The sequence below is a fragment of the Gorilla gorilla genome, chromosome 16 (genome assembly GCF_029281585.2).
Source record: "Gorilla gorilla gorilla isolate KB3781 chromosome 16, NHGRI_mGorGor1-v2.1_pri, whole genome shotgun sequence".
Taxonomy (NCBI): domain Eukaryota; kingdom Metazoa; phylum Chordata; class Mammalia; order Primates; family Hominidae; genus Gorilla; species Gorilla gorilla.
Window position 1 is genome coordinate 101,940,750 of NC_073240.2, and position 17,510 is coordinate 101,958,259.

Below are 17,510 nucleotides of genomic sequence, written 5' to 3' on the forward strand. Positions count from 1 at the left end.
CTAATAGGTTGTCCTGTCTCATACCTGCCTAGAAGAGTCGTGCCATCTGGTGTTTTGTAAATGCCTGAAGGCCCCTGGGAGAAAGGGCCCTGGCCAGGCTGGATGGACGCCTCCACGATAACCAGTGAGGATGCTAAATTCCCAAGGCAAACTTGGGAGGCGCTAAGGTGCCTTTCTCTTGTGATTAGAGTGATCTCATCACCTCGCGTAGATGATCGGCCCCTGATATTGAAACTTGGGAAATGAAACTGTGCCCATCCTTGGTCCCTGGGTCCCACATGGAGCCCACTTTAGCACGGGGGTTTCAAACCAGGGTCTATGAGTTGGCTTCGGGTCCTTGTTAATTCGTTGAGACGTGTGTGCCGGCAATAATTTTTTGGTGGAAAGGGTACATAGCTTTGTTGGATTCTCAAAGGAATCTGCGATCTCCTGAACCTTAAGAACAAGTAGATCAGGTTAATACGTTCTAAGGTAGAAGGAATTTTGGTCAATTGTGCAAATAAACTGAAAGATATACTTGGCCAATAGTTTCAGAGAAAGTCGGTGTGAAGCCAATTCTAGGCACTTGATTAACATGATTGTTACTTTCCCTGTAATTCCTGGCCTGAAAGCCTCCCTTGGTACCACTTTTCCCAGCCAAGTGGTGCTTTCTTCCAAATGCCTTGAGGTGCCTCTCAGATTTTGGAGGGCGGCCAGTGCCATGACTTTAGGACACGTTTAACTTTCCAGGCCTCCAAAGGGCCAGGCAAGTGGCCCCTTTTCTTTTTGCTTGTCCCCTCATCCCCTTCTCTTCTCATTGTTTCATGGATTTTAAAAGATTTTTATATTTTATTTTGTTCTCGATCTCATTTCCACAAAGGATATGAAGCGTCTGATTTTGTCAAGATGTAGGGTGTGTGAATTCTTTGTGTATCTTACAAATGTCCTTTCACCAGAATGTTTAAGGAGGGCCCTGGATACTCAAGAATCAGTTAATAAAATCATCGCATTCACTGAAGATTGACCGCAGAAGCGTTTCCATTTGCGTCGTCACTGCCAAGGCGCAATGCATGTGTCTGCTCTCTGCCTTGGGAAACAGCAATCGTCTCCAGTATTGATTCTTTTGTTGGATGGTTGGACGGTTCCTTGGGGATTTCATGGCCTTACAGCCACCATCCTAAGGTTGCCTCCTCGCTGGTGACAAGGCTAAGATTGTTTTGTGGATATGGCTATTGTTACTGTTCTTTCAGTACGTTCTTGATGTGAATTTGTTTTATTGTGATTTTTCTTTCTCATTACAGGAGAAATGACCTAATGCATTTAGAGTTTTGATTATGTTCCAGCTTGTTAAGGGTTTTGCCCTGCTGAACACTTTGTGAGATGAAGAGGCCAGAAGCATAAGGAGCTCCAGGAAGCTTCCAGCTGGCCCCTGGCAGGGAAACATGTGCCTACATTGGCAGATGTAGGTTTGAGACAGACACATGTTTCTCCATGTTGAAGCCTAAGCTTCTCCAGCTCCTGAAGAGGGACACTGTGTTTGTCATTGGCCAGGGAGTCCCCTCCAGCCTTTCTCTTTTGAACACTTTTACCCGGGGGTATAAATGATTGTGACTCTCAGTCCAGAGCTCCTGTTGAGACCCTGTATTGAGAGGTGTGCCAACAGGTGCAAGGAACCAAATCAGGCCTCTGTTCCAGCTCCTCTCTGACTTGCCTGTTCAGGGCAGCGACAGCCGCATTCCCCTCAGACAATAGGAGTCCAAGTTGGCCCTTGTCCATTCTCACCCTGGTGCTCTGACTATACACCAGGTGCTACCCAGTGCAGTGTGGTGAGCAAAGGACATTGCAGCTTCTTGGCTCTGGCTTTTGGGCACAGGTGCAACTGACCCCCAGTCCAGAGCCCTGATGGAATTAGCCCTGCCCTGGGGTCTGGGAGCAAGCTCATGGAGACACGAAGAAGGGGCAGTCCAGAGGGGTAACTAACAGATGACTAGTGTCAAGAGCAGAACTTGGCGCCAGGCCCAGGTCCAGGAATGTAGCATCAGGTGGATCTGGGGTGACCCAAGAGAGCTGGACATCCTCAGATGCCTTTGTGGCTCATCATGTGAGGGGGTAGTCTTCTGTGGAAAGAGCCAGCAGACAAAGAATCAACCAACGCAATCATTTTGGCCACTTACCAATCCCTTGGGTAAAAGTCCATTGGGTGTTTAACTGGCTCATCACATAGACATACAGATTTTATGATGGTTTGACTTAGGGTTTTTCAACTTTACAGTGGTGCAAAAGTTATACACATTGACTAGAAACCATACTTCAGTACAGTATTCAACAAACTGCATGAGGTATTCAATACTTTATTATAAAATAGGCTTTGTGTTAGATGATTTTGCCCAGCTGTAGACTAATGTCAATGTTCTGAGCCTGTTTAAGGTCAACTAGGCTAAGCTATGATGTTTGGTAGGTTAGGTGGATCAAATGCATTTTCGATTTATGATATTTTCAACTTATGAAGGGGGTATTGGGATGCAACCCCATTGTAAGTCAGGGAGCATCTGTAGTCTTTATAGGCCAATGTTCTCATGGAATAATGAGGCAGACACTCAGAGAAGCTGTGTGAGGTGCCCAGAAGTCTTGTCATTTAGCTCAGGTTCAGTCCTACTCCCTCTATTCACGGCTCCTTCACTCCCACCAGACAGTCCCATCCGTTCCCTTAACATATTGTCCTGAGTTTGGTTTTGACATTTCCTTGTCTTCAAAGCCCAGCAAATTCAATGCCTTGCATCTGAACTCTTCCTCTAGGGAGTTTGGAATACTCTCTATGCATCTTTTTAGATTTCTGGAATGTTGTTAACCTTAAAAGTAGGAAATCGTTGAGGAGGCACTTGAAAGTCCCTGGCTTACAGTATCACGCTTAGTCATTCCTCACTGAGAATTCTCTCAACTTTCATTTCTTAAGGGTTACCAAGCAAGTCACATCCTCAACTTTCCTCGGCAAGGCCTTCATGTTTGCTATGAGCCAGTTCAAAGAGAGCAGGGTCTCGGGCTTTGGCCTCAGATCAGCAAGCTGGGGCTGGCCTGGCCTTTGCCCTAATTCCTGGATATCTGTAACATCCTATGTCACTGGATAAATGCAGTGAAGCCATTCCTCCTCTAAGGGTCAATGCTCTGTGGTCAGGCCACAGAGCAAAGCCGAGTTAGGAAGACTCCAAGGTAACAGAGTTTTAGGAGCACAGAACCAGTGCGAGGAGCGAGCAACTGAGAGATGCTGGAAGTGGTGTGGAAGTGGCTTTCCATTTCAGGGGGTGGCATCTCACTCTCACCCTCTGGCTTCCATTTCTTATGGGCAGTCACTGCCCTCAGTAAGACTGATGGAGCCCATGTTCTCCCCTTAGCTCTCCTTTGGGATGTGCACGGACCTCAGGCAGTGGGCGTCATTAAGCATGTGCTTCAGCATAGTGAAAAGATAGGATGCTGAGGCTGTTGCCCCCGTGGGGGCCCCTCTTCATTTGCCACTTCCAAGTGGCTTCCGTACTAAGACACGTTCTGTGGCTGCAGGAAAATGAACCTTCGCCCGCCCAGTCTGTCCAGCATGATGCTTCAACTGTGCAGCAACGACGTGCTTCAACTTTGTAGACAGCCTTAGGGGTGGATATCAACTCTACAAGCATTTAGTGAATAAGCACACTGTCTTGTAAGGAATATATACAAATATATGTATAGCATTAATGGAGTTCCTGCCACATGCCAGGAGGCACTGGGCACTTTACCCTATGGTGCAGCGTTTAATCCTCATAGAATATTCCTCATAGAAAAAAGGTAGGTGCTATTATCATCTCTACTTTAGAGATGAGGAAAGTAGGCTTAGCAAGAGGAAGTGGCTCTCCTCAGGCCACATGGGTAGAGTGGCAGAATGAGGCTCAAGCCTGGGGCTGTGCGGCTCCACTGTCCACATACCTCCCACGAGCCGGTCAGCCTCTCAGTGATAATAGTGGCTTTGAAGGTTTAGAGGGAGTGGCTTCAGCTGGGTGTCCAAGCAAGCCATGTCTTTAAAATGAGTGCCTTCTAAGTGGGTAGAACTCAGAGGAGCAGAGAGGAAAGGAGGGAAATTCCAGGTGGGTTGGGCCAGGAGTGCAAACACACATAACTGGTTTGATGGATGGAGAGTGAACAAGTTTGGCCAGAATCAAGCAGCGTTTCTCAACAGGGGCACCACTGGCATCGGGATGAGACAATTGTTCAGTGTGTGGGACTGTTCCAGGCATTAGAGGGTAATTCTCATGCCTGGACCCTGCCCAGTAAGTGCCACCCCCATCCTAATGACAATGAAAATGCTTCTACACATTTCCAAACACCCTCTAGGGCGCCCCAGGTTGAGAACCACTAGAGAAATGAGAGCTGGAAATCAGCTGGGGACTGTTATTGGGATGAGACTGAGGAAGGCCTTGAAAGCCAAACAAGGTTAGCCTTGAGACTGGAGACGATGGGGAGTGACTGAAGGTTTATGAATGAAGAAGAGTGTGCGGGGCGGCCGGGGGGAGGCACTGGAGAGGAAGAGAACCTAGACTCCAATGAGAGCAGACTCTCAAGGTAGCTGAGAGTGCCTGTAAGCCACCTTCTGCCAGTCCTACAGGGATCAGTGTCATATTCACACGAAAGAGCCCAGCACCACCACCAATAGAGGTACAATGACACAGAAGTGTGCATGACTCCCTGATCAATCTCTAAATCAGGGGATCTGCTCAAGGCATGGTGGGGAATCAAGGCTAGATAATAAAGAGATAAACTACCCTGATATTACTAACAGAAAGGAAGCAAGGAAGGAAGGAAAGGAGGGAGAGAAACTAAAAGAAAGATGACTGGGAAGCTTGCCAATGATTATTTCTTTGCCTTTTTAGTTCAGTTTGTTTAAACTGTCTCTGAGCCTGCATCCCTTTATCCAAGAGGTCATCAAACTTTGTCTTATAAACTTCATCACAGGATTAATTTGCAAACAAGGAACGTGCTGTACCAGCCATGGGTACTTGAGCTAGGAGTCTCAAGGAACTTAGTACATACTAACAGACCCTCAGAAGCCTTAGCCCTTGACCTTTGATATCTCCAGGCAGAGAAAAGTACAGGGCTGTGGAGTAGAGGAAGAAGCCCTCTGAGGTCCATGTGAGCTGGCTGTCTCCACATGTGTCCTGAATGAGAGCAGCTCCGCTGAGGAATGAAAACCAAAACCTAGACCCCTAGCTGCCCTTTGGGACCACTGGGCATTGCTCTTTGGCCTGGAAAAGATGCTGTAACTGCTAGCATTCCAGTTAGCAGACAGCTTCAAGAATGATATGTAGTTTTGTTTATAAGGAAAAATGCCAAGCCCCTGAGAAAATTCCCAGAACAATGATTGTAACTCATGACAAGACATAGTATATGAAGTTTTTCTGGCGCCTTGGCCCGGGTTGTTGATGTAGGACCTTGTGGGATTTTCTTTTTCATCCTCCAAGAAGTTATGCTTTTTCACCAAAATACTGATTTTTAAAAATGAAACTTCATGGCTCTTTTGGGAGGATTCAAAGGAATCCTATCCTAATATCACTGTTTCTAAAGAACTTCCTCCACTCCATTTCAGCTGGGCTGTAAGTCCTCATTTCCCATCCAGAGTAGGGGCTGATTTTGTAATGCGTTATCACACTGATACTGAATTTTAACTCAGAGGGTGGGGTGGTGTGATCTTGGTTTAATAAAATTTAAAATTCCCCAAGTCCTACTAATACCCACAACTCTATGATGGCAGAACAAATTTTGTTATGTATTTAGTGAGGAACACTACCCAGGATCATATTCCAAACTTCCACCAGTTCTGAAAATGTCTAGCCAATATCTCTTCAAATACTGACTTTTCTCCGTTCTTTTCCTCTCCTTCTCTGACTCTGATTAAATGCATGTTGGCCTTCTCACTCCATCATCCATATTTCTTAACTTCTCTTTCACATTTTCCATTTTTTGTCACTGTGCTTCATTCTAGATGATTTATATTGACCTAGCTTCCAGTTCCCAAATTCTTTCTTCAGCTTTTTCTGCTTTTGTTGAACCTGTTGGCTGAGTTTTAAATTATGATTATTCCTTATTTTTATTCCTAGAAGTTCCATTTGGTTCAATTTCAAATTTGCTATGTCGCTTTTTATAGTTTCCTATTCTCTGCAGGATATTTTAAGCTTCAAAAATCTTTTAACATCAAGAAGTGTAGTTATTTTATAATCCAGGTCATATGATTCTAGAATCTGACTTTTTGCAGGTTTGTTTCTGCTGTTCATTCTTTCTATTGGATCTCACTCATGGTGCCTTGTTTCCTTATGTGCTTGGTTATTTTTTATTGTATAATGCTCACTGTCCTTGAAAAATTATTTGTGGGATGAAGTGCTTCCCTTCGGGATTTGCATTTGTTTTTTCCTGAAGTTGCCTGAGGTCACTACTAGTCAAAGAGTACTTTAAACTAAATTCACGCTTAAGATTAGTTTGGGACCATCCCAGGAATGTGAATTTGGGATGCAGATCTCCCTAAAGGCCTACTTATGATTACAAATATTGAGAGGACATCGCCATCCTCTCCTGCTCTGCTCAGTGCCTCACTTAATTCCCTCACTTGGATGGGAGAAGAAGATTACTACTGACTCATTTTTATTCTGAGGGTATAGCTTTTTGGGCTCATGATTTAATGTGGGGAGATTCTCCTGTTATACTCTTCACTTTTGTTTTTCCCCTGTCACCATCAGGAACCAATCAAAGTTCAAGTTTGCTGGATCAGCAGTTGCCCTCAAAGCAAAAGCAACTCCAGCATTGCTCTTTTGTCTCTGGGGCTCCCTCTTTCTCTTAAATGTTTGGCCTAATAATTCCTCACTATTAGGTTGCAACATATGATATTATCATTAGTACACCATTTTTGACTGTCAGAAAGGCAACTTTAATAAATCTAATATTTAGCCAGCTTTTGGATGCTTCAAAATATGTGTCTCTCCTATTTTATCTGACATTTGTCATTGTTTTCTGCAGAAGGGTTGACCCAAATAATCCAGTCTGCCAAATTCCCAGAAGTAGAGTCTGCCTTTCAGCTCTTCCGGTCGATGCTTGTGGGAAGACTTTCCCCTCTCCAAAGCCAGCTCACCCATGTGTGATCTCTGGGAACTTTCTCCCACATAGTACCTTCTTATCTTGGGTGACCACAGTTTTTCTCTTTCAGTTAACCCCTTCTCTTCTGCCATTTTGGCTTAGTAGTTCATGTTTCTCTCTCTACTGGAAAACTTTTACAACAAGTGGGAATGACTTCTTTCTCATCATCTCTCTTCTAACTACTGCAAAGAGTAAATTAATACAGAGAAAGACCATGAAAAATGAAAAATAAGTGAACAGGAAGCACGGCTGAAAGGCAAAAAGATGTTTTGAAAAGTTAATGTGAATGGAAGTCCAGAATTACAGCCATGTAGTTGCCTGTCAGAGCAGCTGATCCCATTTGTAGCAGGAAGATATAGGGCCACAGAAAGAGATCTCCAAAAAAAATACAAAATGAATAGATTATGGGGTGTTCTTAAATATAATGAGAGGAGAATGTATCCAGAGGAGATGTTAATGAATAGCTAAGCAAAACAAAACAATAACAACAATACACATGCACACACAGGAAGACAAAGAAGCAAAGAAAGAAAGGAAGGAAGAAACAAAAACCTAAAGCCATTATTAACTTCAGGGAAAAGAAAAGCTGTAAAGCAAAGGAAAGATGGTCACTATGTGTATGGCTCAGCTATAGATAATATTTACATATCCATGACTATGTGAATATAAAAATTGGTTTATTGTGGTAAAACTGTATTAGGAGAATGGGGAATATGTGTGTGGGTGAGGGGTGGTATAAGAGAGCTAAATTCTTATTTTCCCATTGTAGGAAGTCAATAGATAGTATCTAAACCTAAAAAAATAAAAATGTGCTCCTATGAACATGTCATTTAGAAATATGGCTCTGTAAAAATGTTGAAAGAAGTAGCTAAAATAGGTCAAGGTGGCTGCATCTGAAGATTCAGAATAAAAAGTAAGTGTGGCAAAAAAAAAAGTGAGTGTAGCAAGAAACTACTTTTTAAAATTATAAATCTTCTAGTATCATTTGACTTTTAAAACTGTGTGCTTTTATTACTAAGATAAAACATGAAAATTAAATTAAAAATATAAATATTACAAACAGACAAAATTATCATGGTTGATTGCATATCTTGAAAACCTGAGAGACTAATTAAAACTTAGTATTGAGTAGAACATGTAGCAGGTTTGCTGGATACAAGGTAAATATACAAAAATAAATAGCCTTTCTCTATTATCAAAATTTAGTTAGAAATGAAAATGGAAATCTCCTACTCATCTTAGTTATTTAAAATCCTGCAATATTCATAGGAATAAAAATAAAACTAGCAAGAAGAATCTAACACCTACTGAAGAACATTATACAGCTTTATTAAAGAAATTAAAACAACATTGGAGAGACATATCACATACCTAAATAGAAAGTCAAAATTGTATAAAAATGAAAATGAAATGTGATTTTAAATAGAATCCCTATACTATATCTTTAAATAAATATATCTTAAAGGTAATTGAAAAGAACAAAGTCTGAGAATAGCCTGGAACAACTTATAAAAGAATGGTGTGAGGGGAGTAGTTTGCCTCAGGGGATATTACAGCTTTAAAACTGCTTTAACAAAACAGTATGGCATTGACACACAAATATTCACATAGAGCAGTGAAACGGAACAAATCCAGAAACGGTAACATTTTCTTCATCATCTTTGGCTTGTTTCATTGTTGCAAACATGTATTACTTCATAATTTTAAAAATCTAATAAAGATAATTCAATAATAATCCAATGAAATATTTTCATGTATATGCATTTTAAGTATTTCTTTAGAAAAACAGTGGTATTATCAGATGACTTTCTCTTTTTCTGCATGTGTTTTTCTTCTTTTAAAAATTCTAACGCTCATTGCCAACTATCCAATAACACAGAAGTATATTAAGAAAAACTTGCAGGTTTCTCTTCAAGACCCAGTCCTTGTTCCCTTCTCAGAGGAGATTTAGGGTGTGTTCTCCCTCTTAATCACTAAGATTGCTTTGCATGGTTCAGATTGCATGGTCATTTTATGGTCCTATATACTACTTTACAAAGGAAAGATTGCTGCAAATATATTTAAGGATTTAAAAACTTAAATGAAATAATTTTTAAAAATTTAAAATAATTCTGCACTTACTATTCTTTGACTATTTTTTAACATATCTTTTTAAAATGTCTCATGCAACAGAAACATAGATTAGTAAAAGTTCTTCATCACAGATCCCATCTTCCCACCTCACTCCCAATCTGATTTCTCTTGCTAGAGTAACAGGTTGGTAAGGACCATTCTAGTTCTTTGTTTCATGACATATATATATATGAGATATATATATATATCTCCCTACAAATATTGTACATATATATATAGAGAGAGAGAGAGAGAGAGAGAGAGGCACTTGAAAAATGGGTCATAACAAATGTACTGTTTTGAGGCTCTGTCTTGCATTTAAGAATATACCTTTGGTCTCTTTTTGCTTCTGTACCTTTAGAAGCACCTAATTCTTATGAATGGTTGCATGATATTTCACAGGAGTAATACACCATCATTTATTTGGCCAGTCCCATTCTAAGAGATCTTTAAGTTTCTCCTACTTTAGCTATTATTAGCAATACTGCGGGAAATGTTCCTGAATGTGTAGCCTTGTGCACGGTGTGAGGATTTGGGTCAGGTACGTTCCTAACTGTGAGATTACTGGATCAGAGGGCCGCCTGTTTTGTCAGTGGGCATCGCTCAGTGCCCTCCAAAACAGGGTGCCCATTCCATACTCTAAGAGCTTGTGATGCAGCCTCGTGATGGATTCCTTTCTTTCATAACCTAACCCACATGTCATATTATCAATCTTTAAAAATGTTTGCCAATCTGGTACATTTTTAAATGTCATATCATTGTTTGAACTTGTGTTTTTAAGTGTAACATTTGTATTTCTTCTGTGAATTGTGTTTTGGTGTCATTTGCCTGGTTATTCTGCCCAGGTTGCTCTTTTTCTTTTACTAATTCATAAAATTTTTTATAGTTGGTGAATTGGGATTATTTATCATACACATTACAAATAATTTCTCCCTGAGTCTCTCTCACCATTAAACTTAGAAAATGATGTTATTAATGTACAGAACTTCTCAAATTTGTAGGTAGTTGAATATATCATTATTTTATGTTATGGCTAATGGATTCAATATCTTGCTTGGCAAAACTTTCTGCATATTAAGTATGAAGATATGTTCCTATATATTTTCTAATATTTTTATAAATTTATTTTTCGCAATTGATTCTTTGATTCATTTGAATTTTATTTTTGTATATAGTGTTGTGTTGGGGATCTGAGTAGTTCAATTTTTTTTTTTTAAACAGGGTCTCACTGTGTCACCCAGGCTGAAGTGCAGCGGCATGCTCGCAACTTACCGCAGCCTCGACTTCCCGTGCTCAAGGGATCCTCCCGCCTCAGTCTCTTGAGTAGCTTGAACCACAGGCATGTGGCACCATGTCTGGCAATTTTTTTTTTTTTTTTGGTAGTGACAGGATCTCACTATATTGCTCGGGCTGGTCTTGAACTCCTGGGCTTAATTGATCCTCCTGCCTCAGCCTCCCAAACTACTGGGATTACAGGTGTGAGCCACTGGGCTGGGCCCTAAGCAAATAATCCATCATACTAGTTAAAGGTCCAGCCTTCATTTACTGAACATTTGAGTCTGTCTCTGCTGGTTTGAAATGACACCTCTACCACATATTGAGTTCGTTTCAAGACTTGCTGGGTTTTTTTTTTTTTCCATCAATCTGTCTATCCTATTGGCAATAATACCACAATGCTTTAATAACTGAAACTTTATAGAATAGTTTGATACCCAATATCTCAATAACCTTTCAATTTTCTTATTTTCAGACACCTCTGGCTCTTCTTTCAGATGTAATTAAAATAGAACCCATTTTGCAAATTCTATAGGAATCCTTTAAGATATTGGTTGGCAATTTATTCAGTTTGTATACTATTTTGGGGGGACGTGAGCCTTTTATAAAAATGAGCATTTCCATTGAGGAACATGGAGTTATTCATGTCTTTTAAAAAATGTCCTTCAATAAATGTTTGTTGATTTTTCCATATAGAATTTATAATCTTCTATTTCTATGGGAGTTTAAAAATTGTTTAAGCTTGTTTTTGTTTTTGGCCAGGCATGGTGGCTCACGCCTATAATCCCAGCACTTTGGGAAGTCAAAGTGGGTGGATCACTTCAGGTCAGGAGTTCAAAACCAGCCTGGCCAACATGGTGAAACCCTGTGTCTACTAAAAATACAAAAATTAGCTGGGTGTGGTGGCACACACCTGTAGTCCCAGCTGCTTGGGAGGCTGAGGCAGAAGAATTGCTTGAACCTGGGCGGCAGAGGTTGCAGTGAGCTGAGATTGTGCCACTGCACTCTAGCCTGGGTGGCAGGGTGAGACTCCATCTCAAAAAAAAGGAAAAAAAATATTGTTTTTTTCCATTACAGTTCTAAATGGTGATTGCAGCTGTGTCGGAAGTCTATGTCTTTTTTGTGCGGTATGGTAGGGAGGTTAAAGTACTAGAGGAAGAATAGGATGACACTAGAGGTTATTTCCTCACTTGTTTTTATGAAAGCACTGGATCTCATCTTCATCACCAATTTTTTTTTTTTTTTTTGCAAAATATGGTGAATCATGGATAATGCTTCACGTTATAATTCTTCAAGATCTTTTGTCATTTTACTATTCATTTATTAATTCATTGATTTGTAACTGAAGATGGAGTGGATACATCTTCCTGGGAGGGATATCAATACATCTCAGGGGTTTTAAAATGTATTAGGAAATATTTCATACATACAAAGAATGTGTAGATTGTCTACATAAGGAATAAAGAATAATATAATGGGCTGGGCACGGTTATGCCTGTAACCCTAGCACTTTGAGAGGCTGAGGTGGGCAGATAACCTGAGGTCAAGAGTTCGAGACCAGCCTGGCCAACGTGGTAAAACCCTGTCTCTCCTGAAAATACAAAAAATTAGCTGGGTGTGGTGGCATGTGCCTGTAGTCCCAGCTACTCTGGAGGTTGAGGCAAGAGAGTCACTTGAACCTGGGGGGCAGAGGTTGCAGCGAGCCAAGATTGCACCACTGTACTCTAGCCTGGATGACAGAGTGAGACTCCATCTCAAAAAAAAAAAAAAAAGAATAATAATATAATGAACCCTCATCTACCCACCTCTCAGCAAAATAAATAGAACATCATTAAGTCTTTGAAGAACCTTTGAAGTCTTTCTGATTTCATTCTTTTTCTTCTCTTGCAGAAGTAAGCAATATCTTGAACTGTTTATCATGTTTTTGCATTTTAGGAATATGTATATGTGTGCAGGCAGTTTTTCAAAGTCACACACACATTTCAACACACCTTCCTTTCCATCTCAGGCTGTTCTAGTGAGGATCTTTGCCATGATAAGCCACTGTTACCCTGGCAATGTATGGAATGCCCCAGAGTTTGAGGGTTTGAAAATTGTTAAGCTTTGGCTTCGAATCCCTTTGGAATAAGAAGTACTGGAGTCTGTTTGCAGGCTTTCTATTCTATCTTGTGGTTATGTTTATTTCTCCATTACAGCCCACCTTGATGGTTGTGGTTTGGGGTTAGCTTTGTTTTAATATCTAGTAGTGCACTGTGACCTCTCCCACACACAATGTTTAAATTACTATCATCTCTTTGTTTTCCAAGAAAAACTTCGTATTCATACTATCAAGCCTCTCAAAAAGCCATCTGAGGGTTTTGATTCAAAGTATGTTACATTTATATGTTAATTTGGAAGAGTTTTTATATTTATGATACTGAATCTTCCTAATCAAGAACTCAGTATTTGTTAAAATTTTATTTCCCTCAGTTGAGTTCATAGCTTTCTCAGTAGGTCCTGCTTGCTCCTAGTAAGTTTGTCTGTATGTCTATATTAACTTTTAATAGTATGATTTTAAAAGTCTTCTTTTACATTTTGTTTTCTACAAAGGAAATCTATTGATTTCTCTATCATTGCTTTTGAAGCCAGTCAGAAGGTGTCCATTTGAAAATATTCAGATAGACCTACCTAGTTCATAGAACAGGTGAGTATCAAATGAGAATAAGCAAAAGCTCTTTTAAACTGCAAAGTAATATATGAATGTGACCTACCCTTGTATTGTAGTTTTAAATTGGTGCCCAAGTCCTTACCCAGTTGTATTTGCCACAGCTATGCCATGCCATGCTCTGGCAATAAATTAACCTTGTAAGAAGCAGAAGTTTATTTCTTGCTCCTGTAAGGCCCAGCAAGAGTGGTCAATAGTTCTTCTCCACGTGGTGACTCAAGGATCCAGGAGACGTCCATTTTGCCCCAGGTCACTGTAACACAGAAAGAGAGGGATGGAGGACCCACACTGCCTCCTACTGCTTGTCCTGAAGTAAAACACATCTTTGGTGCTCACAGTCCATTGGTCAGAATTAGTCACATGACCTGGCCTCATAACAAGGGAGGCTGGGAAATCTGGAGTGCTCACAGAGAGGGTGGGTGAGTACTGCTTCCACCAGGCCAGCACAGTCATAAAGGCTGATGTGTGTGGTCTGGCACTTTCACCGAGAAGTTTCAGCCACAGAGGATGGGCCTTGCAGCTGCTGACAATGTGTGGGAAAGTGTGCTGAACCCAAACAAGCTCTTGGGTTCATGGCCGATTTCCTGGATTTCTCATTCACACCTTTTGTTCTTTCTGACTGGGCTTCTCTGTGTAAACAGCCTCACTCACTCAATTCTTTGGCTTAGTCATCACTTCTAATTCCTCCTGGGGCCCTGGGTGACTTCTGAGGGAGCATCTTACCAGGCTTTCCTTGGGCCCAGTGGGGAGTCTGCTGGAAGAGAGCACCTCCAGCTCCTGGGGAGAGCAAAGGAACCCAGTGTCAGGACTCAGTCTTTTGGCTGCAAGCAACAGAAACCCACTCAAATTGACTTCTGTCTTCTCTCACACCCCATATCCAATTGCCAGGAAACCCTGTTGATCTTTCTGGAACTGCCGCTTCTCATCAGGTTTGCTGCCCTCACCTTTGTCTAAGCACCATCAATTCACATCTGAATGATGTGCGCTCTCAGGCAGCCTCCCTATTTCTCCCCGTATTCCAGTCTTGAGAAAGTGGCCAGTGATGGTTTCATAGTGGAAGTCAGACAGTGCATTCTTCTGCCCACGCCCTCCAGTGGCTGTCCTGGCCTGAGCCCCCCATACTTCCCCCGCCTTTTTTCCCATGGCTCTGGCCTTCACTCAGTCTCTGTACCAGCCCCAGTCTCGTTGCTGTTCCTCAAACCTTCTGGGAGGGGAGTGGGAAAAAGGTGATTTCTGCTGGCCAGTGTGTACAGGCCCAGGACCACTGCAGCTCCCCGTGGTCCCCACGCCAGGGCCTGTCCCCACCACAGGGGACACGCAACAGGCTGGAAACACTCCCCTCCCTTTGACACCTGGGGGAAATTGGAACAGATTGTAAACTCCATTGATTCCTAAGAAGGGAGGGGACGAAGGGATTTTTTTACTCCTATGACTGTTTGTAAGCAGATATCCCATTACATGACTAGAGTAAGGCCTCAGCACATTTTGAAAACTATAAGAAGCATATGTTGCTATAGATTCAACTGTATTCACTGATCATGTAGCGGGCCCAAATGTTGTGCCTGAGGTTCTTATGTTCCCAAATCCTCCTCACAGCTCTGTGAACCGGGCCTGGTGGAAGTCTTCCTTGAACCTCAGAGGAGCGGTGGGGCCTGCCATAGCCACTTGGCTGGCAGAAGTGGGGAAGCCATGCTGTGAGCCAAGGTCTCTCATTTATTATTCCATGTGATGGGCGCTGAGCTGGAGCTGGGGACGCCTACCCCTGAAGAAGACAAGATTCCCCAAGCCTGGAACCCATGAGAGCAGCAGATCTAATGTGGGGCCCCAGGATCACCTGCATGAAGATCACCTGGTATGTTTATGAAAATGTTCATTCCTGGGCCCCAGATTGGAATCTCGGGCGTGGAGCCAGGTGGCCTGCTGTTTATCATGCTGCAGGTGGTTTTGTGCACACTGGCATTTGAGAACTTTGGGGACTCTTGTGGGAGAGACTGGCTGGTTGACAAAGGATTACACTAGGAAGTGACAAATCCAATGTGGATGAGGTTCCAACCTGCTCTGGGAGAAGACATGAAGGGGTGGGGTGACTCAGGCTGATGTCACAGAAGTCGATGTTGGAGTTGGGCCTCAGAGGATGAATAAGGGTTCATGGGCTAGAGGACTAGAAGAAGAGTGTTCCAAAAGGGAGGGACGTAGTGGTGAAAAGTACAATGGTAGGAAACAGCATGACCTGGTGTGGGATAGAAAGTGGCTTGGTGTGGTTGAGGCAGGTGAAGGGCATGGATGTTTAGAGGATGGTGCAGGCTGGCCAGGGGAAGTCAAGCCAAATAGGCAGAGGCCAGACTATGCATGTCCAAACAGTGTACCATCGGGTGGTACAGGCTCTCAAGCTGTCCTGGGGCTCTGGAGGCAGAGAGGAGTTTGGATGGGACGGAAAGAACCCAGCAGAGCGGAGCCAAGAGCAAAGGCCATCATCACGCTAAGGGCAAGGCTAAGTGCAGGCCTGATGAGAGGTTCTCTGCGTGGAAAGATGCGGCAGGGCTCAAGGGAAATAGGGAGACAGAAGCCAGGGGCCTCAGAGAGGACAAGCTATGAGGAGTCAGCATCTCTGGCTGAGGCAACTGAAAGTGGTGATGCTGTTATCCTGGCCAGAGACAGCACAGGGGAACTTGGGAGAGAGGTCAGCTGAAGATAATCAGAGAATCCTACTTTGGGAGGGAGTCCCAGGAGGAAGCTGGGCATGCCGATGGGGAATAAAGAAGAAGCCAGGAGGCCTTTATTGAGCAGCTGTTTGTGCCCAGGCTGCGGCTCGCCGGCTATGGGCACTCTTGAAATCTTGGGAGCCCAGCTGTGTGGGAGGGAAGAGGGGGACTCCTGGTTGTGATGAGCTAACCTCATCACAGGAATCCTTCTGCCATCTTTAATGGAGATAAAATGTCAATGTGAAGGGCCCTCTGTGCCTTCGCGGTGCTAAGGCTCACACAGACCATGGAGCCCAGCAACCTGGAGCAGCTGTCGTAGGTGCACCCTTTGCACACCTCCATGTCGGGAAAAGTTCTCTTCGCGCTGCTGCTCTTCTGGAGTGGAGTCTGCGGACCTTGAAGTGGACCAGGCAGCCACAGAAAGGGAGTCGGGCTACGGAAATGTCTGCTCACTCCCATTTATCTTGCAAGTGCTGGGAAGGCTCTGGCCGGCCCTCAGTTCTTGGCGACAGGGTGAATGAGGAAGGGGAGGGCCAGCACCTTCTGGGCAGCAGATAAGTAAGGTGCTAGGGCCATGGCCCTGCCAGGGTGAGCGGCCACCCAGCTTCATCCCCAGAGCTTGTTGGTGACTGGGGCTCTCAGAGCTGAGTTGGCAAGAGGTCTGGGGAGCCATGTGGAGGCCCCCACTCAATCTCCTCACCAGAGATGTAGCGGAGATCCCCGCCTTCTCTGGAGGTGGGTGAAGGTCCCTTCATTCAAAAGTGACCTTCCTAGGCCAGGCAGTGTCTGAGGGCCTCATAACGCTGGCCACTCCACCATATGCCTCCCACACTGGGTGTTCACCCTGTCCATATGCTACCAATGCTCACCCTGTCCATGTGCTACCAATGCTCACCCTGTCCATATGCTACCAATGCTCACCCTGTCCATATGCTACCAATGCTCACCCTGTCCATGTGCTACCAATGCTCACCCTGTCCATGTGCTACCAATGCTCACCCTGTCCATGTGCTACCAATGCTCACCCTGTCCATATGCTACCAACCACAGAGAGACCCCCACCCGTGCCAGCTGACCCAGGGCTCTGTGGCGTCTTCTTTGGACCTGTGGACAGGCTCTGCCCCTAAAACTGAAGTTGAAGTCTTAATGTTTAGTACTTTAGAACTTGCCCTAATTGTTTGGAAATAGAGTCATTGAAGATGCAATTAGGTAAATTAGGAAAAGGCCATACTGGAATAGAGTGGGCCTCTAATCCAATATGACTGGTGAACTTATAAAGATGAGAAACTTGGATACAGACACGCACACAGGAAGAACGCCAAGTGAAGATGAAGGCGGGGGTCTACCAGACGAGGAACACCAAAGATAGCCAGCAACCCACCAGGAGAGAGACAGGCCTGGGACGGATTCTCCCTTATGGCCCCTAGAAGGAACCAGCTCTGCTGACACCCTGATCTCAGACTTCCAGCTTCCAGAACCGTGAGATGATAAACGTCCACTGTTGAAGCCACCCCGTCTATGGTATTTGTTCTGGCAGCCCCAGGAAACTAAAGCAAGCTCCATTATGCGTGACACAAGCAGAATGTCTAAGAGCC